This window comes from Chrysemys picta, chromosome 10 (assembly GCF_011386835.1).
Source record: "Chrysemys picta bellii isolate R12L10 chromosome 10, ASM1138683v2, whole genome shotgun sequence".
NCBI lineage: Eukaryota > Metazoa > Chordata > Testudines > Emydidae > Chrysemys > Chrysemys picta.
The window spans coordinates 30,863,102-30,886,360 of NC_088800.1; the positions used below are offsets into that span (position 1 = coordinate 30,863,102).

General features: G+C 42.1%; 1 protein-coding gene across 1 annotated transcript in view; it reads right to left on the reverse strand.

Moving 5' to 3' along the window:
* The window catches only part of TRPM1 (transient receptor potential cation channel subfamily M member 1), a 200,764-nt gene that overhangs the window by 127,026 nt on the left and 50,479 nt on the right, over positions 1-23,259 (reverse strand). The gene's annotated exons all lie outside the window — the stretch shown is intronic.

Genomic DNA, 23,259 nt, shown 5'->3' on the forward strand with positions numbered 1-23,259 from the left:
TCTAGGACCGGAAGGGACCTTGAGAGGTCATCGAGTCCAGTCCCCTGCCCTCATGGCAGGACCAAATACTGTCTATGTAAGGAAGGTTGAGCAAAATAGTTCAAGTAAGACAAGAACCAAATCTTAAACATAAACTGAGACAAAGTTCAACTGTAAGGTTCAAAGAAGTTTGGTTTCCTTTTTGTTTTATATGTCTGTACTACAGATTTCTGGAAAGAAAGCACTAGAATACATGAGAAAGACTGTTCTTGTAATGGTTCTGGTGAACCCAGAAAAATTATGATAGAGAAAACTCATTAAAACAATAAAAGCTTCTTTTTATAAAGCTGATCATCTAAAGCTAGTTTTTAAGCCCTTGGAGGATCACCTATCTCGCTTCAGAGCAGAACAGAGGTACATTTGCATATATAAATGTGCAAAGTTTGTCCAATTATTAACTATGTTATGCCTGACTCTGTCCATGGTTATTAGTCCCTTGCTTTTATGAGCACCAAATTCACAATTTAATAACCAAACATTATGGAGGAACTTCAATAAAAACCCAGCTAAATTATTAAGAGATTAAGATGAGATTACAAGACAGCGCTCCCCTTCCACTTCTCCCCACTATGAGTCCAGGCACAGCTAATCACATGCTGATTAAACCTTTGAAAATGCTTTGGAATTTACCCTTTGACCTTCAACTCCACCCTCTGCATAAAGGAAAAATGTTATGCTGGTGAAAAATATTTAACTTGTCACATGATCAACAAAGACAAAATCCACCATTTTCCCCTTCACCTGTGACTCTTTGTGCATAGCTCTAATAAATAAGCCAATGATTCGCCGCTGAATTATATTAGGAATAGTCTCAGACATTCCACAAGCTCGTAAACTGATCCACGAACAGGAGAAAGGGCCCATGCATGCAGATCTGCGAGCAATGCCCTGAGCTGCCTTTTAAGTTATTGGTATCTATATTTTGGGGTTTTAACTTATTTCTACCCTTCTGAGGGTGAACATTTGTAACACATGATCTGGAATGATGAATACACTGAAAACAAAAACGGAGATAAAAACTAAGATATTGTTTGGTAGAAAGTCATTTGACTTTTAAATGTCCACTCTGTAAAACATTACAAATGGTGCATTTATGAGAGCTTGGTAACCTCTGCGTGCTTTCTCTGGTAAAGGTTTTATCCATACAGCTATTAATCACATGAAAGCAGATATTAAAGGAATATTAATCCACACCAGCTGTTACATCTTTTACTATGCTATTATCAGAGATTAATCTTTATACAGCAAGGCTGCCTTTTCATGCCATTTCCAAGTGAACATCACACAAGCTGATATTGTTTTACAACATAGCTGCATTAAGAAGCACAAAAAGGCAGGAGGATAATAGTTATATGGGTAAATTGTAATGTCTGTCAGCTTCCTTAGAATCTGAGACATTTATATTTACTAGGGATACTGATAGTCCAGCCAGAAACTACAATTGCTCTTTTATTGCACAAATCTTGGAACCGCTATTTATTTCAAAAGAAAAAAAGGGTACTCTTTTAGGGACATTCTTTAGTGTATTCTTCTGTGGGGAATGCAGTCATTTACAATCAACAGCAGGAGGGAATGCATTAAGGAAAAAGAGAAACATCGAATAATATGTGCTATTTTATGACAGGAAGACAATGTAGGATATTTAGGACTGCAATAGAAGTTTAACAAGGAGAAATGATCATTTTCAGGTAGTACTTTCTAGTGAAGTGTAAAACCTCTTGCAGGTGGACCCAGTTTTTACTAGAACTCTTTACTGCTTTGGAGAATTGGACACTCTTAATTGGGCTGCAGATGTTGCTCTTTTAACCTTTAGGATTTTATGTGGTCAGATCTGCAGACCCTATGGAAACTGGTGTTGACTCAGTGGTTGATGGAATACAATTCAAAATCACAAAGCTATCATACAGTATTCAGTGAATGTTAAATTTCTGTCAGAAGAGGCCATCTTTCTCTATTAAAGATGATCAGATTACCATTAAAAATAAGCTTCTAGTCAGTTTCTTGACTTCTGGATGAGATACATATAGTGCTATGAGGAATACAAACTACACTAGGAAAAACAGTTGTCATAGTTACAGAAAATCTGCTACTTTCTTTATCCTCTCTCTTCCAAATTTTGTGAAATATCGGCGGTGGCACTCAGCAATCTGGCTTTTTTTTTTTTTTTTTGCTTGGAGCGGCAAAAAACCTGGAGCCGGTCCTGGGAGCATAGCAATACACATATATTGTAATGGGAGGGAAGGGGCAGAATTGGCCTATAAGGCAGTAGAAACAAAACAAAAAAGAGTCCCACCAATCTGAAAGTTAATACTTATTTCACCATCTATGAGAAATGGGGCGGCTCTATGTATTTTGCTGCCCCAAGCACAGCAGTTAAGTGGCTTTCAGCGGCGCGCCTGCAGGAGGTCCGCTGGTAACGCGGATTCAGCGGCATGCCTGCGGGAGGTCCGCCAGTCCCGCGGCTTTGGCGTACCCGCCGCCGAATTACCGCCAAAGCCGCGGGACTGGCGGACCTCCTGCAGGGATGCTGCCGAAGCCTCCCTCACTGCCGCCCCCACAGAAACCGGCAGGCTGCCCCCCACGGCTTGCCTCCCCAGGCACGCACTTGATGCACTGGTGCCTGGAGCCACCCCTGATGAGAAAGCTCTAAACAGATTTGCTTTTGTAGACAATATTTTTATTTTCCTATGTGTATTTTCCTATTGTGTGTCTGTGCTACTGTTCACCCATGCAAAGCATGTTTATTGGGGTCTGATCTCTAGCTTGTTATACAGAATAGATAATTTATACTAATGTCTATTTTCTGGTGCCCTGCTTCCCTGCTTCTCTCCTTGTGCGTGTTAAATGTTTGCAGTCTTTTAGCTCATTGCTTTGTAGGCTAAAACTGGGCTCATCTTCCCTGCTTGCCTCTCAGGAGAGCATGTAAATCACTCCTCCAGTTTTCTGTATTCTATTCTGAGCCACTTTCATAGATAATGAATGATCCTGAGAAATCATGAAAACCTGGCAACTCTCTGCTGTGTCAGTTTAATTTATTGGGGAAAAGGAATGACTGATTTTCATAGATTCATAGACTCTAGGACTGGAAGGGACCTCTAGAGGTCATCGAGTCCAGTCCCCTGCCCTCATTGCAGGACCAAATACTGTCTAGACCATCCCTGATAGACATTTATCTAACCTACTCTTAAATATCTCCAGAGATGGAGATTCCACAACCTCCCTAGGCAGTTTATTCCAGTGTTTAACCACCCTGACAGTTAGGAACTTTTTCCTAATGTCCAACCTAAACCTCCCTTGCTGCAGTTTAAGCCCATTGCTTCTTGTTCTATCCTTAGAGGCTAAGGTGAACAAGTTTTCTCCCTCCTCCTTATGACACCCTTTTAGATATCTGAAAACTGCTATCATGTCCCCTCTCAGTCTTCTCTTTTCCAAACTAAACAAACCCAATTCTTTCAGCCTTCCTTCATAGGTCATGTTCTCAAGACCGTTAATCATTCTTGTTGCTCTTCTCTGGACCCTCTCCAATTTCTCCACATCTTTCTTGAAATGCCATGCCCAGAACTGGACACAATACTCCAGTTGAGGTCTAACCAGCGCAGAGTAGAGTGGAAGAATGACTTCTCGTGTCTTGCTCACAACACACCTGTTAATACATCCCAGAATCATGTTTGCTTTTTTTGCAACAGCATCACACTGTTGACTCATATTTAGCTTGTGGTCAACTATAACCCCTAGATCCCTTTCTGCCGTACTCCTTCCTAGACAGTCTCTTCCCATTCTGTATGTGTGAAACTGATTGTTCCTTCCTAAGTAGAGCACTTTGCATTTGTCTTTGTTAAACTTCATCCTGTTTACCTCAGACCATTTCTCAATTTGTCCAGATCATTTTGAATTATGACCCTGTCCTCCAAAGCAATTGCAATCCCTCCCAGTTTGGTATCATCTGCAATTTAATAAGCGTACTTTCTATGCCAATATCTAAGTCGTTAATGAAGATATTGAACAGATCCGGTCCCAAAACAGACCCTTGCGGAACCCCACTTGTTATGCCTTTCCAGCAGGATTGGGAACCATTAATAACAACTCTCTGAGTACGGTTATCCAGCCAGTTATGCACCCACCTTATAGTAGCCCCATCTAAATTGTATTTGCCTAGTTTATCGATAAGAATATCATGCGAGACCGTATCAAATGCCTTACTAAAGTCTAGGTATACCACATCCATAGCTTCTCCCTTATCCACAAGGCTCGTTATCCTATCAAAGAAAGCTATCAGATTGGTTTGACACGATTTGTTCTTTACAAATCCATGCTGGCTATTCCCTATCACCTTACCACCTTCCAAGTGTTTGCAGATGATTTCCTTAATTACTTGCTCCATTATCTTCCCTGGCACAGAAGTTAAACTAACTGGTCTGTAGTTTCCTGGGTTGTTTTTATTTCCCTTTTTATAGATAGGCACTATATTTGCCCTTTTCCAGTCTTCTGGAATCTCTCCCATCTCCCATGATTTTCCAAAGATAATAGCTAGAGGCTCAGATACCTCCTCTATTAGCTCCTTGAGTATTCTAGGATGTGAACTGCTCTTTCATTTATTTAATGTAGGTAAAATCCTGCCCTTGGAGGTACATGTACCACTTCCATTGACTCCAGGGTTTTTTGCCTTGGGTATAACTGAGAACAGAATATGGCCCTGTGTACTTTTCTAAGAATTAGATGCAATTTTGTTTGTCGGTAATGACCAATGGTATCAACAGGTTACAAATAATATCATTCCAGCCAAAGTCCGTGGAGTTCTGCATTATGGCATTCATGATGACTTTGCATGGTAAAGTTTAGAGAATTCTATGGCCACTGCATTGCTTATCCTAAATACCTCATGTCTGAGAATATCAGCTCCCCTCATGCCATATGCTTACACACAAGCACAGACATACGTTCTGTCTGATATTGAGTGGTGAGCATTGGCAGTGCTGGGATACAGAAAGCTTTCCTCCCCCCACACCCCCAAAGTCCATCACTGATGTAGTGCTAGGTGGGACACCTGGTTAATTCCTGCTGATGCTCCTTGTGTCTGTGGTGGGGCCAGATCCAAGATGCGTTTTGGACCAGCTGTAAGGAGTGAAGCTGAATGCATTGTCTCCAGGGTCCCCTGAACATTCTGCCTTCTTATGCCTCTGAGACTGTCTGGCCGGTTCAGAAATTAGTCCACATACTCCACAGCTGCGTGATGGCACAGGATCAGATTCCCCTACTGCAATGTCATTCTCATGGAATAGGACAAAAAAGAAAATGAAGAGCTGACTATTTTTCTCCGAGAAAATTCAGTCAGGGTGCTTGTTTCAGTAGCACTTATCCACAGCTTAAATCAGAACTGTTTTAAAATGAAAAGCTAAAAACAAAATATCTGAAATCCAGCAAGCATGATCTTTCCTATTGTAATGTTTGGTCTGGCTCGGGCTTACTTTTGAGAGCAAGCATCTACCCACACTCCTTGTCCTGGGCCTCTCTTCTCCTTTCCCATTTCTTTCTCCTTCCCTACTACTCTCCCTTACCACCTGTTCTTCTAGCCCATTACCTCACCTCTTCTTGTCACCTTGCTGTCATTCCCCACTTCTCCCTAGCCTCTGATTGCCAGTCTTTGAGCTATTTTAATACAGCAATTCCAATGCAGAACCTCATTAATGTTGTTAATCTGAAACTGTAAAATTTCCAAGCACAGTGCAAAAAAACCCAAGTATTCCTATTTAGGATTTCAGGTGAAACCCTGACCGCTACATCAGGCATAGATTTTGTTAGTGGTACAGCTGTTATACAATATACAAGTACTTTATGGTCAAGAACAATTGTATCACTCTGAAATAGGAATGATCTAGCTTTGTGATATATGTGGCAGTGCCAGCAATATACCCATATAAATTTTTAGGACCATCTGCCAGTTATAGTCTCACAGACAAGGGAAGAAATGTTATCTACAACATGAACTATAACTTGGGCCTGAGCCTGTCTCTATTGCAATCTTCTGGTTAATTGATGCTCAAGTTAATATTAATTTATTTACTGGGCAGTTATTTTTCCACAACTAGCTCAGAAGCCATAAAGGACAACACACCAGAAATAGCAGCCATTTTTACTGTCACCTAGGAGAGGTAGCCATTTATCCATTTTCACAATGGATATGGATCTATTTTTGTAGTCCTTCCATTCAGTGTTTTGCATAGCCTCTGAAATCCAGCTGTGAAGACTGCTGCAGAGCTCTGGGCAGCTGAACTCAATCTTTATTCTAGAATAATATGAATGTATTTACTTTAGCCATTTTCATTTGCACTCAATTGCCTCTTTATTCAATATACTTTAGCAGGTGGCTTTAACTGTGGAAGAATTCATATATTCTTGCGTAATTGATTTCTCACCAATTAAGTCTTGGACAATTAAGGAAATTAGTTATTTTATTTTCCTAACAAATTGGCAAACACCTTGAGGCAGGATCAAAAGTGCCCTGGACCATGCAATATAGTTGACTTTAATAGGATTGCAACTGATGTAACTAAGAGCAGCAATTAGTCCCCAAACTGCAACAACAAACCTTCAGTCTGGGCTCTCTAGGTCCCCCCTTTACTTAAGTTGTCTACTAGAGGAGGCCCAGTAAACTACTATTCCCCTTCTTCTCTGGCATTGTTAGGAAATAGCTGAATGTCTGGTTCCTTCTACTGCTTGTTTGCTAGCAGACTAGTATGTAGGCCTCCCACCTCAAATCCTCTGGAGACCATGGCCATCGGCTTAGCTTCCATTTCTTCTATAAAGTGACAACAAAGTCTCCCCCATTCTTGCATCTCACTACGCCCCCCAATCCTAGAGCATACCAACATTTGGGAAACCAAGCTAGTGTGTGAGTGTAAGAGCATTCCTGAATCGCAGTCTGGGTTTATAGAGACCTGGAGGAATGAAGTCTGATTAGAAGAGTATTAGAACAATCTTCTGGAGAAAAGGAGAGGTGCCACCTTTAATCAGATAAGTGTTGGTAGGATAAGTAGCCAGCTCATTGGAATTGGGGCTATGTATGTACAGCTCAAAGTCTGGTTGATATTTTGAAGTTGTATTATGAAAAACTGCTCTCATGAATTCCTATAGGTACTGTATGTGGCTCCACCATCGCTGACAGGTCCTGTCACACCTACACACCAGCAGACAAATACATGGGTGTGCTTAGGATTCAATTACTTGATTCAGTTGCAGACACCTGGGGAAAATGGGTGAGCTATATCCTTGGAATACCCATTTAGCTGACTCCTCTGAAGGGAGCAGGGAAGGCAGGAGCAGTGGAAAGTTGCTCAAAAGACAGAATAAAAGTGACCACGTGTTTAAATGAGGGAACACACAGGAAGGCGTGCGATGGTGCGGGGCAGACTGGAAGATAAAGTGTGGGACAGGAGAGCAAGGCCATAGAAGCTGCGTAAAGGCTCCATGAGGAAAAGAGACCATCACTCAGCATGTAACAGCTTGCATGAGGCATGTGACACCTTGCTTGTCTTTCTGAACACCAATGATCCCTGAGGACTGTGACGTGTGTGGTGTTTGTTTTGTATGATCTGTACTCTCCTGTGCTTTGTATGATTAAGTATAAAATAAAAAGCATAAATTTGTTAGACTCTGAGCAAAGAGTCTCTGTGTGTGTTAACTGCTTCACAACTGCTGCGTGCCCCTGAGAGAGTTAAACTATAACCAGAAGCATCACATCTTTTGGGTATGTTTAAGTACAAGGGAGTCTGAAGGGTCACCATTGCGCCCAGGGCTAGGCAGCTGGACAGTGGGCTCCTGTTCTCAGGATGGGGTGCAAAACAGCAGGTCTGCACCCTGAGTGTATGCCAAGAGACCTGGAGCTTGGGACAGTGGCTGGACTCCATTCAGGCTGTCTCCAGTGGCCTAAAACTCCCTGGGAGGTCCAGGGACACAGAGGCTGGGACTCCCCTCACAGCAGTCCCAGTGATTGGCACAAGGGGGCACTTGCTAGGATCTGTGACACAAGTATGAATGCCCTAATGTAAATATGCTTCTTCTAGACTGGGGGGTGGGTGTGGGTGGAATTAGACTACTGAACCAGGACATTACATAAATATGTGTGTGACTGTACAGAACGATTCTCAAGCTGCAGTACTGACCTTTCTGGATCATTAGTATTACAATAGCACCTATAGGCCCCAACCAAGACTGGGGCGCCATTGTGTTAGGCGCTGCACAAACATAGTAAGAGACAATCCTTGCTTCAAAGAACTTCCAATCTAAATAGACAAGATGGACGAAGGGCATGAGGGGAAACAGAGGCACAGAGAGGGAAGGTAACTTGCCGAAGGTCACATAGCAGGTCAATGACAGAGCTGGGTATAAAACCATCAACTCCTGTCTTCCAATTTAGTGCCCTATTAGCCCACATGGCCTCTTTTAAGTGCACAGCTCTGTGTCAGTTTACTCTCACCATTCCATCACACCCTAAGCATCTGAAATTTTCACCTAGTCTCTAATCCTGCCTAAATGACAGGAATCTTCATTGCCTGTGCAAATCATGCCGGTGCAGAACTTGAAATTCGAAAGCATTTGAAGTAATCTATTCCTAATTACAATGATGGTTAATTGCTAATTAGATATAGTTTAAACAATGGAGAGCAGTAAGTCCCCCAGTCTATACTTAATTGCAAGATCATCAGCTAAACTTGTATTAGGATATGAGACATTAACCATTTGTGAGCAAAATATTGCTATCAAGCAAACATTTGAACTATTTTTTTAAAACTTGGCTTATACAGAGAGAGTGTTTTTTGGAGAGGACTGGGAGGGTCTCTTGTGAAAAGGTGTCACAGACTTGTGCTGTAAATCTTCCTCCAATCCCATAAGCATTTTCTAAGACACCAACAGATGGAAATTTGTTAACATTTACATTGAAAAATATATATATTTTTTGCTGTATTCGTGGCCATTCTTTTTCATCTAGCTACTCCACATGTCAAATTCTGGGACGGCCCTTCTATAAAACCACATGCCTCAAATTGAGAGTGCACTCAAAGCGTTCTGCCCTGATTTTATCTCCACCCAGAATCACGAGGGTCAAGTTGGTTTGCACACCCTGAATGACAGGAGCCATAGAGAGGCATTTGTAGGCCAGACACACCAGAGTCGGAAGCATGGTTTATGAACCATGCATCAATGGCAAGGTTATTCCAATCAGAGCAGGAATTTCTGGGGGGCTGTGCAAGGGGCCACAGCTAGCAAGACAATAAATGAACATTAATGCTACATTGGCTCTGAGTACATGTGTGCAGCAGGCCAGAATTTGCCCAAATAGCTGAAAACAAGCAACATTATTCCACACTTTACAAACAGATTCTGTCATCTAAAGTTGGAAGCTTTTTATGTATATATTCTACTCAAGGGTACAGCCAGCTTTTGTATTATTTGAAGAGGATATTATTTAATATTTATATTCAAGTAACACCCAGCAGCCCCCCAGCCAGGTTTGGGAAGTCACAGTTTTAAGTGCTGCACAAACACACAGGAAGACTCGCTCTCAAGGATAACTAAAACCTATGGTATCTTCACTGCAAAATCCTGGGCGAGCTAGCTGTCAACTTGACAGTAGGTAGGAATGTAAGCACACCGAAGGATGGTTTAGAAACTAATATTTTCCACCACTGAGAATGGCATACGGGCTTTAGTTATCAATTCAGATATATTTCTAATGAAAGCAATAGGTCTGTCATGAATTCTAAGGAAGTATTTTTTCCTCTTAAATGTCTGAGTGGTAACTGCTTGTGCATAGGCACTTTGGTAATCTCATTGTCTGCAAAGCCACTAGTGCCTTCATCATCATGAGCAATCGTGCTGGTTGGCTGAACAGTTTTTAGGTTCAGGTTAAGGGATAATATTCCTAAATGATGAAGATCCCAATCACTTTTGATCATTAAAGAGGATGATTTTCTGAACAAGCAGTATTATGATCATTGCTTGCTCGCACCACTGCAAACCCTTACCCATGGCTACAATGTTTCTGCCACCAAAACCACATGTTTTCCTGTTTCAAAAAACAGTTCACCTTTCAATGATATTGATAAAATAAGGAGGAGTGTCAACTCCTTAATTCTACTTACCAAAATTCTGCCCACCTGAACTGGCCCAGAAATTTCAACTGGAAAATATATTCTCTACTTCCTGTCCTAAACTCCTGCCTTTGAATGCTGTGAAGTATTAAGATTACTGCATTTCAGTGCTGGATGAAGTAATCCTTCTGTATGCATCATTTGTATATCACTTTAATTTTTAAAAGAGAAATAGGACCCCTCGGGATGCAAGGTATTAGATAAATGTATGAATTAAGTTCCATACAGATGGCTAAATGTACAGGAAAACTTGCAGCTCATAGTACTGCTATTTCTACTGCTGAACAGCCTGCATTTACTGTAAATTGCTGCCCTCCTATAGTATTGTGCCCAGATGTATAGATTCCCCAAATGTTCCCTATTCCAAGCCAATGGCAACTCTACATTTGCCAAACCTGGGGCTCAGACATACTGAAGAATGTTAATTTTTACAGCTTTCAGCAACACCCAAAATGTCTCATTCATAGAAAGTCCTGGTACCACATGTTATATGTGAACAATAATCTATGGGGAAGGTTTAGGTTAGAGAAAAGTGAAGGGATTACAGCTATAAAATTTCCAAAATATTGACTCAGATCCCATTCTGACACACCATATCTTCAGCCATAAACTGTTTGTGACTTTCTGGTAACCAGTCATCTTCATGCTGGGTATATATTACTTGCAGTATGTCCACAATGTACTATAGAATATCCACAATCTGTTGACTTTAGATAATGGAACTGAAGCAATTTGGTAGGCCCAGGGGAACCTGGTGACAACCCAGAAAAAACACTATTCCAATCTCTCTCTCAAACACTCTTCCAATCTCTCTCTTAAGCACACAGTGTAACTCTCAAAGTGGTATCTTAAATTATTTCCATTTCAGAGGGCATTTATTGTACACCCAATGCATCAAGGAGTGTCATATTAGGGACATTAGATTTGACACTCCAGACTGGATTAATAGTCCATCAAATTTGGCATTCGGTCTTTGGCAGCAGCCTGTGCTTCAGAGGAAAGCAGCTTTGCAGCATAATTCACCTGGCCAACTGCGCAATGCTACCTTAAAACATTCTTTTTCATAAGCTTGTACCTTGCAGCATGCACTGATATTTACTGGACTTCTAAAACACTTATCTAATTTCTTTGAACACACAAAACTGAAGGACATTAAATACTAAATTTAACTGTTAAATTGATCCAATGCCTAGACCAGTGTTTCCCAAACTTGGGATGCCGCTTGTGAAGGGAAAGCCCCTGTTGGGCCGGGCCGGTTCGTTTACCTGCTGCATCCGCAGGTCCGGCCGATCATGGCTCCCACTGGCTGCGGTTCACTGCTCCAGGCCAATGGGAGCTGCTGGAAGCGGCGTGGGCCGAAGGACATACTGGCCACCGCTTCCAGCAGCTCCCATTGGCCTGGAGCAGCGAACCGCGGCCAGTGGGAGCCGCGATCGGCCAAACCTGTGGACGCGGCAGGTAAACAAACTGGCCCGGCCCGCCAGGGGCTTTCCTTACACAAGCGGCGTCCCAAGTTTGGGAAACACTGGCCAAAATAACCAAGCACCCAATTAAATGATTCAGTATAAGCCTCTCTGCAAAGTATTAGAACTTCAAATAATATTCTTGGCCAAAACATCAATTAGTCCCTTTTAAAACGCAGCTATAGTATGTGAATTTGCTGGTGAGATTAATTGGTCAACTTCCCACATAGGCAAATCTTCCCAGAGATGCAGGAGAATGGGAGCAAAGGGGTGCTAACCATGTCTTTTACTTCCTGTGGCTTAGAGCTGGGGCCACATGCTGGTAGGCAGAGTTTACTGTTCCTTTGAAAAGGAGCAGCCTGTTACCCTGGGTAGTTTATTCTCTAGACAAGATCTCACAAACTAGTTGTTGTCTGGGGTTCCGACCACACCCCTTTGGGACCTTGGAAGGCCAGCTGGTGTGGAAGCTTGACTACTCTCCTAATATTTCCTGAACACTACGTAATATATAGATCCTACCTTGCTGTACTTGTGTGCAGGGGAGAAAGGAAGATTATTCCCAAGTCATCTTCCCATTCTCACCACTGAAAACCTGTGCAGCACAAGACAGTGGATGAGCCTTCAGGTTATTGAGGTAATTGACCCAAATATTTGTGAGGAGAATTTTGAAGTCAGAACCAAGGGTATTTACAGAAACTGAATTTTAAGTGTGCAAGTGTGAGTACCTGTGACAAAATGCTTATACAGTGACCTAATGACTTATCTAATCCATCATAACCAAGTATACAACTAATTCCAGACAGTCAGCGAGAACTGCTCCCAATAAACCTTCAGAGTTAATCTTTTAAAATAATCAAATATTGATAAATTTGAGGAAATCACAATCCACTCACAGATAGTTCAAAGGCAAAAATAGAGCCTGAATTCACTGGATATATTATTCTTTGCCAATCTCTTTCTGTGCCATTTTTAATAGAACTAAAAGCAAGCACTGAAAACTTATGTAACTGAAAATTACCAAGTGCAATTAAGCTCCTTTAAGTGATCTTTCAGTAAGCAATTTAAAAACATTAATAAATGTACCAGAGAGCTAGGCCAAACCAGTGATTTATTTGCAAGGAGACCCAAAGACTCTCATTTCTCTGGTTTTAAACCTGTAATATGTTCCCAGCCAGGGAAAGTACTGATCCCCTCCTATTTTATTTTGACTTGTATAATTATTTGTAAAATATATGATAAAATATTCACCTTGGTCTGCAGCTTCAAGAAATCTTTGTATCTTTTTACTCTCTGGAAATTACCTAAATAAATCACTGTTTCAGCTTATGCTGTTAAAATAAAAATTAGATGTGCTACCTCCAATAGAAGTTTGTGTTTTGATTTTCAAAGCAGTCTAGGGGATTTAGACACATATCTTAAGAATATATCTCAACCACGGTTTTATTCTACACATTTTTTGTAATGATCTGATGGCCTTCACAATTTGATACTTAGGAACAGGCCAGAGATGTGAGGAATGGGCCACTAAAGCCTTGCTAGCAACCCTACTAAGTGGAAATGCAACATTCCAAAAGCTTGTGTTGGATACATCCCTATTTAGAAGAATTGACCATGTTCACAGACATGGAGATAATGAGGTTTCAAAATTAGAGGTGAATAGAAAAGAATATGTGGTGAGAAGGAGAGAAGCAGAGTTTCAGTAATATAATTATATCCCAAGAGCCAGGGGAAATGGATCATGTTCAGTACATTTGAAATATTTTTAGAACAAGTCAGTGGGAATGGGATATATAGATAAGTGCACTGTATAGTGTCAACACATGGCACTGGAATTTACTAGCATAACTGTGTTAATGAGAGTTACATGCAAACAGCTGCACATCAAGATAAGATGTTTCCTCATATGATAATCTTGGAAATTTTAACATTTAAGTACAGTGAAATCATCCAACACAACAAAACAAGAATTCCTTTGCCTAGGCACTGCCATTCTTAAGCCACACCCAGGATATTTACTTTTGGGGTAGATTATGAAGATACATTGCATAGTATCTTCAGTGGAACCACTTGTGGAGTAAGATAGTGCTTTTCATGAAAAAGGGTATCAAAATCTGGCCCTTTGGCTGGATATAAGAAGTTGGAACAAGTTCTGCTACAGTGATATAAGTAAAAAGTTATTGTATGGATATTATTCCACAGAAGTCCTCTTCACTTTCTGTCCTAAATTGTTGAGTAGAGCTGCTGGGCATTTTCTTATTACTATTTTTATTTATGTGTATCGTGATAACGCTGAAGATCCCAGTCATGGACCAGGACCCCATTATGCTAACCACTGCACAAACACTGGAAAAAAAGACAGTCCCTGCCCCAAAGAGCTTGCAGTGGCAAGTGAAATATTCCTTATAAATCTACATATCCTTCAACCACCTCACAAAAGTTATGTCATTTCATAGCTGTGATTTCCAACCTCAGGCTGAAACAACTAAATCCCAATTTATTTATTTTTTTTAAATAAACCCTGCCGAGGACCAAAATCTGAGATTAGTTTTAAATCCACACCAGAGTTAAATTTAACCCCTTCCTGGTTTCAGCTTTTCCCCTAGCTGAAGCCGCACCCAGAGTTCCTATCTCAGGACATTTCATCCCATATCCCAGATCTCTTGGTCTCTTAGCCCCTTCCACCTCCCTTGTATGCTGGTGGAATAATGTTCCATCTGCCTCCATGAGTCAGTTGAACCCACTTGAGCCTCTCTTGGCAGGTTCAGCACATCAGTATAAGTCATGCTTTCATATAAATCAAGGAAAATTTTAGCAAACAGTGATAAGTGATTCTTTCTCTTGAAAGACAGGTCATAACTTGCCTACAATAAACATTAAAAGAGAGTACAAACAAATTAAATGAAAAATCAGAAATCCTAAAATTCACAATGCTTCTTAGAGTATTATAACTGTAGCACTGCCCATTGCTAATTCAACTTTGTTAGGAAAAGTCAAATCACATTCTATTTTCCCTCTATCCTTGATTGGTTTAATCTAACACCTATGATAAACATGGTCAGAAGAAGCTATTTTCATCTGGGTATTTCATCTTGAGCTTTTAGTAATGGGAAATGAAATTATATGTTTTGTAATAGTGAGATGAGCTCAATGACTTTAAAAAAAATGTTGAATGCACCTGTGGTAAAAGACATTTGCTAAACAGTGGATGTGGATTTCCCTTACCAATTTTGCAAGTTTAAAGAGCATCGGCATAGAAAATGATGCAAAGGGGAAAAATTTACTTTCTTTTTATTCATTTTTTCTTTTCCACTATGATACCATACTAGTCAGCAAATACCCTCAACTTTATCAGTCTACCAAAACTTCTGCTCACCATTAACTTTGTGTATGCACAGTGCATAGCATAATGAGGATCTGATCCCAACTGATGCACTATTATACACAAATAATAGGCAATTATAATGGCAAGGCCTGTCATGTAGATTTTTATGCTTGGGATGGTAAATAGTTTTGCTAGGTTTGAATAGATACAGTAACATGTTGTTTTGCTTCTATTACAGTTTTGTACATATCAATACAGAGTAAAGTTAGCCCAGATGTGAAGGCTTCATTCTTCTCAGATTTCTCTCTCAATGTGATGTGTTTGGGAGGCATCACACTTGAGTACCAACTGCCCTGAAGAACCCAATCCTATTCCATGGTCCTCACTGGTAATCAGGACTGTAACCTGGACATCATTTTTCACCTCAGCCCTCTCTTTCTAGATCCGCACAGCTCATGTCTAAAATTTGCTGTTTTCTCTTGTACAAGATCTCTCAGATCTATCCTACTAAACATCCACTCAAAATGCTGCTGCAAAGACTCCTCTCTGCTCTGATGCCTCCAAAAAAATCTTGACAATGACTAGGTAGCTGGCATACTGTGGCCACAGCTTATCACACTGATCAGGATTGTCTGGTTCTTGTTCTAATTTGTTATCTCATCTTACATTAAGACCGTGAGCTCTTTCAGGGAAGGACCATCTCTGTGTTGCATGTTTCTATAGTGCCTACCATAATGGGGCTGGGGCCTCTAGGTCCTACCACAATACAGATAATATTATAGAATATCAGGATTGGAAGGGACCTCAGGAGGTCATCTAGTCCAGTCCAACCCCCTGCTCAAAGCAGGACCAATCCCCAAACAGATTTTTGCCCCAGATCTCTAAATGGCCCCCCTCAAGGATTGAACTCACAATACTGGGTTTAGCAGGCCAATGCTCAAACCACTGAGCTATTCCCTCCCTCCATTAAATTGCCCTTAATGGTTCTCAAAATTCCATAAACCAAGGCCCTTGATTTCAACTGCAAGAAGTCTGTCTGCTGTTGTGGGGCTCTCCTAGGCCAAGCATCCTGTCTAGAATCCACAACTGACTACAAGATACACTACCCAACACACAGAAAGACGGCTCTAAATAAGGACACTTTTCATACCTACTTAGCTGCCTCTATCTGTATTGCTTGAAGTGTAGTTGTAGCCATGTTGATATTAGATACTAGAGCGACAAGGTGGGTGAGGCAATATCTTTTATTGGACTAACTTCTTTTGGTGAAAGAGACAAACTTTCACGCTTATACAGAGCTTGGTCCAACAAATGATATTACCTCACCCACCTTGTCTCTCTATTTGTATTGATGATCTCCTTCCTCCAAGAAGTCTCCAAACCCAATTTCTCCCACTTCTGTCCACTACTGGACTTACTTTCACTCCTTTACCAAATTCTATGCATCTGAAATTCAGCAGGCAGCAGCAGCAGTTGGTTTAAAGGGAAAAGCTGCTGGATTAGAGGAAAGGAGGAAGATATTTTTCATGACTTAAACTGATTCAACCATTGAGAAAAGTTCCATTTGAGTTCAGAAACCCTAGGATATCACGGTTTGAGGCAGTTCAGATTTGCTCCAAACTAGCTCGCCAATCCAGTCAAAAAGTGTATTAAAAAATACTACAAGCATAAAAAAATAAATGCATCATCCCTCACCATTGACTCTAAAAGCTAATTCTGTAATTGCAAGTTAATCACATTGAGAAGCTGAACTTAGAGATATCACCAGGACATTTCATTCAGCTCTTGTTTTTTCTTCAGTTCACGTACTACACTGTACACAGTACATAATCTAACCATTGATTATATTTCTTATAATATCTGCATGCATTTCACCCCATGAATCATATAAAAATCCCTTTAATATATCAGTCTCCCCATCAATTGCATATTGATTTAGCATCAGCACAAAATAATCAATATTTATTAAGAAATTATTTCACACTTTTGATAGCATCAGAGTCGAATCCTTTTACATGAAAAACTTTCCTCATCTTAGTTGCCTAAAACACAGTGTGTGTGCGTGAGAGAGATGGGGTGGAGGGGAGGGGAAGGTAGAAGAGAAAAATAACTTCCACAGGGAAAAAAAATAGTCATTGGCACAATCAATGCAATTAACATGATTGCTGCCTTTGTAAGAGACAAGAATACAGTGGGACGGAGAGAATTGTTCTCCTTTATGCGGTGTAAGCTCTGAAATAAATCTGAGCAGGGAGCAGACCATTTCTCCAGCCATTTGCCTCCTATTCCATCCCTCAGATAACTGCTGACTTACCTTTTGAGATCCAGATGCCGAGCCCTTTAGTGAAGTGCGTTTGAAGGAGCCACTCATCCTCCTTAAGGAACCTGTGAGCTTCCCTCCTCTTCCTTTTTTAGTTCCCTGCCCCTTGCCCTCCATGTGTGACCTAGCACCCTGCCACCAAGGGAAACTCTAAATGTATTCATATAGTCTGAGCTGTCGTTCACTGAAGCCAAAGATCACCAAATTACAGCTAAAACAGAAAAGAGAGACAGCTGTGTACAACCAAAATCAAAGCCCAAGAACACGAGAGTCCTGCTCTGATGTGCACCCTGTTACAAGTGTTACAAGCCAGGTTAGAGAAGCAGAAAAACAAGGAAATGCACTGGTACAAACTGCTGTCCCCCTCCCTCCTTCTCTACAGACTCTATAATCAGGCTTAATGCACACAGCTCCTGCAAGCTATGGTTTTTAATGGATGGAGATTTAATAAATGGTGATTGAAGGTAAATCTACTTTAGAAGCAGCAGCCCGAAAGGTTTTTTATTCATGCAAAGCATGGAGTGGTCAGATGGAAATGATTTTGGTATCAGCAGAAAGGCACATGAAAAGAGCAGATGGTCCTCAGCAGTCCCTGGGTTAGAAGCTTGGTGGAATGTTCAGGATGGCTGCTGATGGGAAAATTGCCTACAGCAGATCTAGGGGTGGAAAGCCATGAGACAGACAAGCTTTCAAAACCCTCAAGGTCACAAGCAAGTGTAACGTTAGTCAAGTAGCAGGTTGTGGAGAATGAGGGATTAGTATATGTAACTCAGTTTATCTCTTTGATATTATTCTGTCTGACTGCATAGATCTAAATCAAAGGAGGCTGTTTGGGGGGGCGGGGGGAGGGCATGGCAGGGGAGGGGAATGGATGACAAAACGGGGGAGAGGGAGAGGAGAGGGGATCAAACAATGAACGAAATATGTTCTCTTGTTCCCTTAAGGGATCTTAAAAACTGCCATGCTGGTTCAGACTAATGGCCCATCAAGCCCAGTATCCAGTCTCTGACAGTGGCCATATGAGAGCTTCAGGGTGAGTGTATGGACCAGGGCAATTGGAGTGATCTAGCCATCTTTCCCACCCAGCTTCTGGCAGTCAGAGATTTAGGGTCAAGACATCTTGGCTAATAGTCATTGATGGACCTATCCTCCATGAACTTTTTAATTCTTTTTTGAACCCAGTTATGCTTTTGGCCTCCACAACCACCACTGGTGTGGCAACAACTTCCACAGGTTGACTGTGCATTATGTGAAGTAGTACTTTCTTATGTTTGTTTTAATCCTGCTGCCTATTAATTTCATTGGGTGATTCCTGGTTTGTGTGTTATGTGATGAGGTAAATAATACTTCCTTATTCACTTTCTCCACATCATTCATAAATGTATAGAACTCTACCATATCCCCTATTAGTCAACTCTTTTCTAAGCTGAAAAGCCCTAAACTTTTTAGTCTCTTCTCACATGGAAGTTTTTTCATACCTTTGATCACCTTTGTGTCCCTTTTTCCAGTTCTATTATATCCTTTTTGAGATGGGCAACCAGAACTGGACACAGTATTCCAGGTGGGCACACCATGGATTTATAATAGAGTCATTACAATTATTTCTGTCTTATTTTCTATCCCTTCCTAATAGTGCCTACCACACTCAGCCTTTATGAGTGCTGCTGTGCATTCAGCTGAAGTTTTCAGAAAACTTTGCGCTGTGACTCCAAGATCTCTTTCTTGAGAGGAACTATTGATTGGGGAATGCCCACCTCCCTGGCTTCAGCCCAGAGACATGGTCTAAAAGTGGTTGAACAACAAGTTTCTGGCCAGAGAGGAGTGAAACCTATCACCAGCAAGGTGCACTTGAGAAGGACTAAGGGGTCTAACGCGCAGCTCGTCCTGTAACTGTGACACAGGTGAATGAGAGAATGTGATAGAAGACTACAAAATTAGAATTAGCTCTCTAGGCTTTATCCTTGTAAAGTGAAATCTTATCATAAGCCAGTCTTTCTTTATATTTTTGTTAATTGATCTTTAGAGCATTTTGTGTGTCACTATAGGGAGGTCTTGAGATGCATTGAGATTAGAACCTATCTCCCCACTGAAAATTATTTTCTGATCTGCTGAAAGGGGCAAAGTTACACAGTCCACTTCTAATTCTTAAAAGGTATATACTTCTCTCACAGACCATGTGCAGCACCCATTAATACCTTCTTCATAGGGACAAAGGGACCATTCAGAATTCCCTCCCTAAATCCCCCTTTAGATGATGTGCCCATTGTAAAGACGACTGGAATGCAAAAGTTATGAAAATGAGATGCGAGTTTAACTTCACCCTTTGATCACACAGCTTTTTGATGCTTCCCTTTCCCCTGCGCTTGTTTCTTGTCTGGCTAGATTGTAAGAGCAATGGGGCAGGGACATTGTCTTAATATCTGTCCAGGAAGTGACTAGGAGATTACTGTTGGTGCTACATAAATCAGCAGACAATAATGAACTACAATAAAAAAATCATTGCCGTAGTGAATTTTTCTTGCCTTAATTATTTAAATCAAAACAACTGACATGATGTAAACATGTAAGGTATTTTTTTTTGGTTCACTGGCTTCATTTTTACTGCTCTTTTACATCACAAACTGGACTGAAAGTAGGAAGCGTGGCATGTTTAAAACACAAAACAAGAAAGCGTTCGTCTGGGAGTTTGACCATTAAGCTGGAGTGCCTGTATTTCTCCCAGGCACTATAAGATGGATCATTTTGCCAGTACAGAAGTGAAAACCCAAATGGCGGAAGGTAGCCCAGAAGCTCATCTTCCTAATCATTAAGTACATCTAGGTTTCATAGTCATCCACATTTCAACAGAAGACGTGAAAAACACTGTGCCATGAAAATGTGAAATTAAAACTTCATGCCCTTTTTTTTTTCTTACTGGCTCTGTGTAGCGGCAAGCCAAAGAGCTGTGGATGCCATTGTAGAGAGTACGAAGCACAAAGCAGGTGCAGAGAGGACATTGTTTGAAACCACATGGCCAGATCTTCTTCAGGCTGTGCCTGCAGTACAGACCATTGAAAACAGCAGGGGTGGGAAGGGAAAAACAAACCCACAAAATTTAGGCGAAAGGGATCTGGTTCTTCCAATAAAATCAACAATGTGCACTTACTGCAAGGCCACAAAAACAACAAGGAATCTGGTGGTACCTTAAAGACTAACAGATTTATTTGGGCATAAGCTTTCGTGGGTAAAAACCTCACTTCTTCGGATGCATAGAGTGAAAGTTACAGATGCGGGCATTATATACTGACACATGGAGAGAAGGGAGTTACTTCGCAAGTGGAGAACCAGTGTTGACAGGGCCAATTCAATCAGGGTGGAAGTAATAGATGAGGAGGTGTCAATTCCAGGAGAGGAAAAGCTGCTTCTGTAATGAGCCAGCCACTCCCAGTCCCTATTCAAGCCCAGATTAATGGTGTTAAATTTGCAAATGAATTTTAGTTCTGCTGTTTCTCTTTGAAGTCTGTTTCTGAAGTTTTTTTGTCCAATGATAGTGACTTTTAAATCTGTAATAGAATGACCAGGGAGATTGAAGTGTTCACTTACTGGCTTTTGTATGTTACCATTCCTGATGTCCGATTTGTGTCCATTTATTCTTTTGCGGAGGGACTGTCCGGTTTGGCCAATGTACATGGCAGAGGGGCATTGCTGGCACATGATGGCATATATAACATTAGTAGATGTGCAGGTGAATGAGCCCTTGATGGTGTGGCTGATGTGGTTGGGTCCTCTGATGGTGTCGCCAGAGTAGATATGGGGACAGAGTAGGCAACGAGGTTTGCTATAGGGATTGGTTCCTGGGTAGGTGTTTCTGTGGTGTGGTGTGTAGTTGCTGGTGAGTATTTGCTTCAGGTTGGGGGGTTGTCTGTAAGTGAGGACTGGCCTGCCTCCCAAGGTCTGTGAGAGTGAGGGATCATTTTCCAGGATAGGTTGTAGATCGTGGATAATACGCTGGAGAGGTTTTAGCTGGGGGCTGTATGCGATGGCCAGTGGTGTTCTGTTATTGTCCTTGTTGGGCCTGTCCTGTAGTAGGTGATTTATGGGTACCTGTCTTGCTCTGTCAATCTGTTTCCTCACTTCCCCAGGTGGGTATTGTAGTTTTAAGAATGCTTGATAAAGATCTTGTAGGTGTTTGTCTCTGTCTGAGGGGTTGGAGCAAATTCGGTTGTATCTTAGGGCTTGGCTGTAGACAATGGATCGTGTGATGTGTCTTGGATGGAAGCTGGAGGCATGTAGGTACATATAGTGGTCAGTAGGTTTCCGTTATAGGGTGGTGTTTACGTGACCATCACTTATTTGCACTGTAGTGTCCAGGAAGTGGATCTCTTGTGTGGACTGGTCCAGGCTGAGGTTGATGGTGGTGTTGAAGTCCAGGTGGAATTCTTCAAGGGCCTCCTTTCCGTGGGTCCATATGATGAAGATGTCATCAATGTAGCGCAAGTAGAGGAGGGGCACTAGGGGATGAGAGCCTCCTGTTCTCCTAACTCTGTGTGCTTTCTGGTTCCTCCTCCTCCCTCTGCTGTCCTCACTGGTTTAGTCTGCAGAGTGACTCCTTGTTTCAGCTGGCTGAGAGGGACTGAACCTTTCTGCAGTTCAAGCACTAAACAGCAATATTAACAAAGCAAAGCTCCCAAAAGCTAAAAAGCAAGTGGAAGCTCTACATTTTGCTTTTCAGGTATGTCCTGGGGGAAAAAATCATTCCCTTCAAGGGCACTGTTTGGTTAATGGTTACCATTAAAATGTGTGTTTGTACAAGTTATTGTTCTCCCATGAAATTTGTCATTTTGCTCTTCTGTGGGGAAGAGAGGCAGAGAACCAACCCTTTTTCTTGGAGGGTTGGGGTGAGAACCTTAGGCCCTAATCCTGCAATTGACAGCATGTGGGCAGACTACTGCATCCACGTGAGGCCCCAACTGAGGTTGCTGGGACTTTCTATGGGCACAGCAATGCCCATGCACTGTCAGCTGCAGGACTCAGTCTCAGCCCTTAATCACAGCCCTTTCCTGAAGTCTAATATACTGACCTAGGCTGGAGGAGCCAGCTGTAGGGTGCACACTACAGAGCTGCCACCCAATGCACTTCACAAGTGATGGCCCAGGCATTGTTTTACCTTAGGTGAGCATTCCCCAGAGTATTCCCTCTGTCTTGGCTCTCCCCTGGACTCAGCTGCGAGGTGCCACTTTGGAGCCTTGGGAATAATCCTGGGAGTGCAGATCATTTACAGCTTCACACTGCACCCCTTATTGGCAGATCTGAGGGACTGCAGCATCTTTGAGATGAATGGAAAACTGACATTTTCAGCTTGTTTTACCTTCTTTTTTTGGAATACGGTTAAAACCAACATAGGCATAAGCTTTGGGAGGAGATATTGCAGGTTATTTGGTGGTGTTTTTAAAAATATTTATTGAGGCTTAGAGAAAAAGGATGAGGTAGAAGCTGGCAGATGGAAATGGAACAGTGATAATCTGGCAGAAGAGACCTCAGCTGGTGGCTGAAAGGAGAGGATAATTTAAAGAGCGGTAGTGATCAGACAAGCCCTTTAAAGTATAGCACCTTGTAAATTCCATGAATAGCGGCCCTCCAAAATGCTCCATCTTCCCTGTCATATCTGCTCAGTTAGCAGAAAAATACACTACATTTATTTGCACTACCCTCCACAGCAGGGCCGGCTCCAGGCACCAGGCACCCAAGCACATGCTTGGGGCGGCACCTGGTAAGGGGCGGTGGGGGGAGCACTCCGGCGGCGCGGTGCTGGGGGGGCGGGCTCCGGTTGCGCGGGGCTCGGCGAGGGGGCGGCGCGGGCGCGGCGCTGGAAGGGGGTTCCGGCGGCGCTCGGCGGGGGGCGGGGGCGGGCTCCGGCGGCGCGGCGCTCGGCGGGTGGGGCGTTGTGGGGCTCGGGGCTCGGGGGGGGGGAGGGTGGGCTCCGGCGCG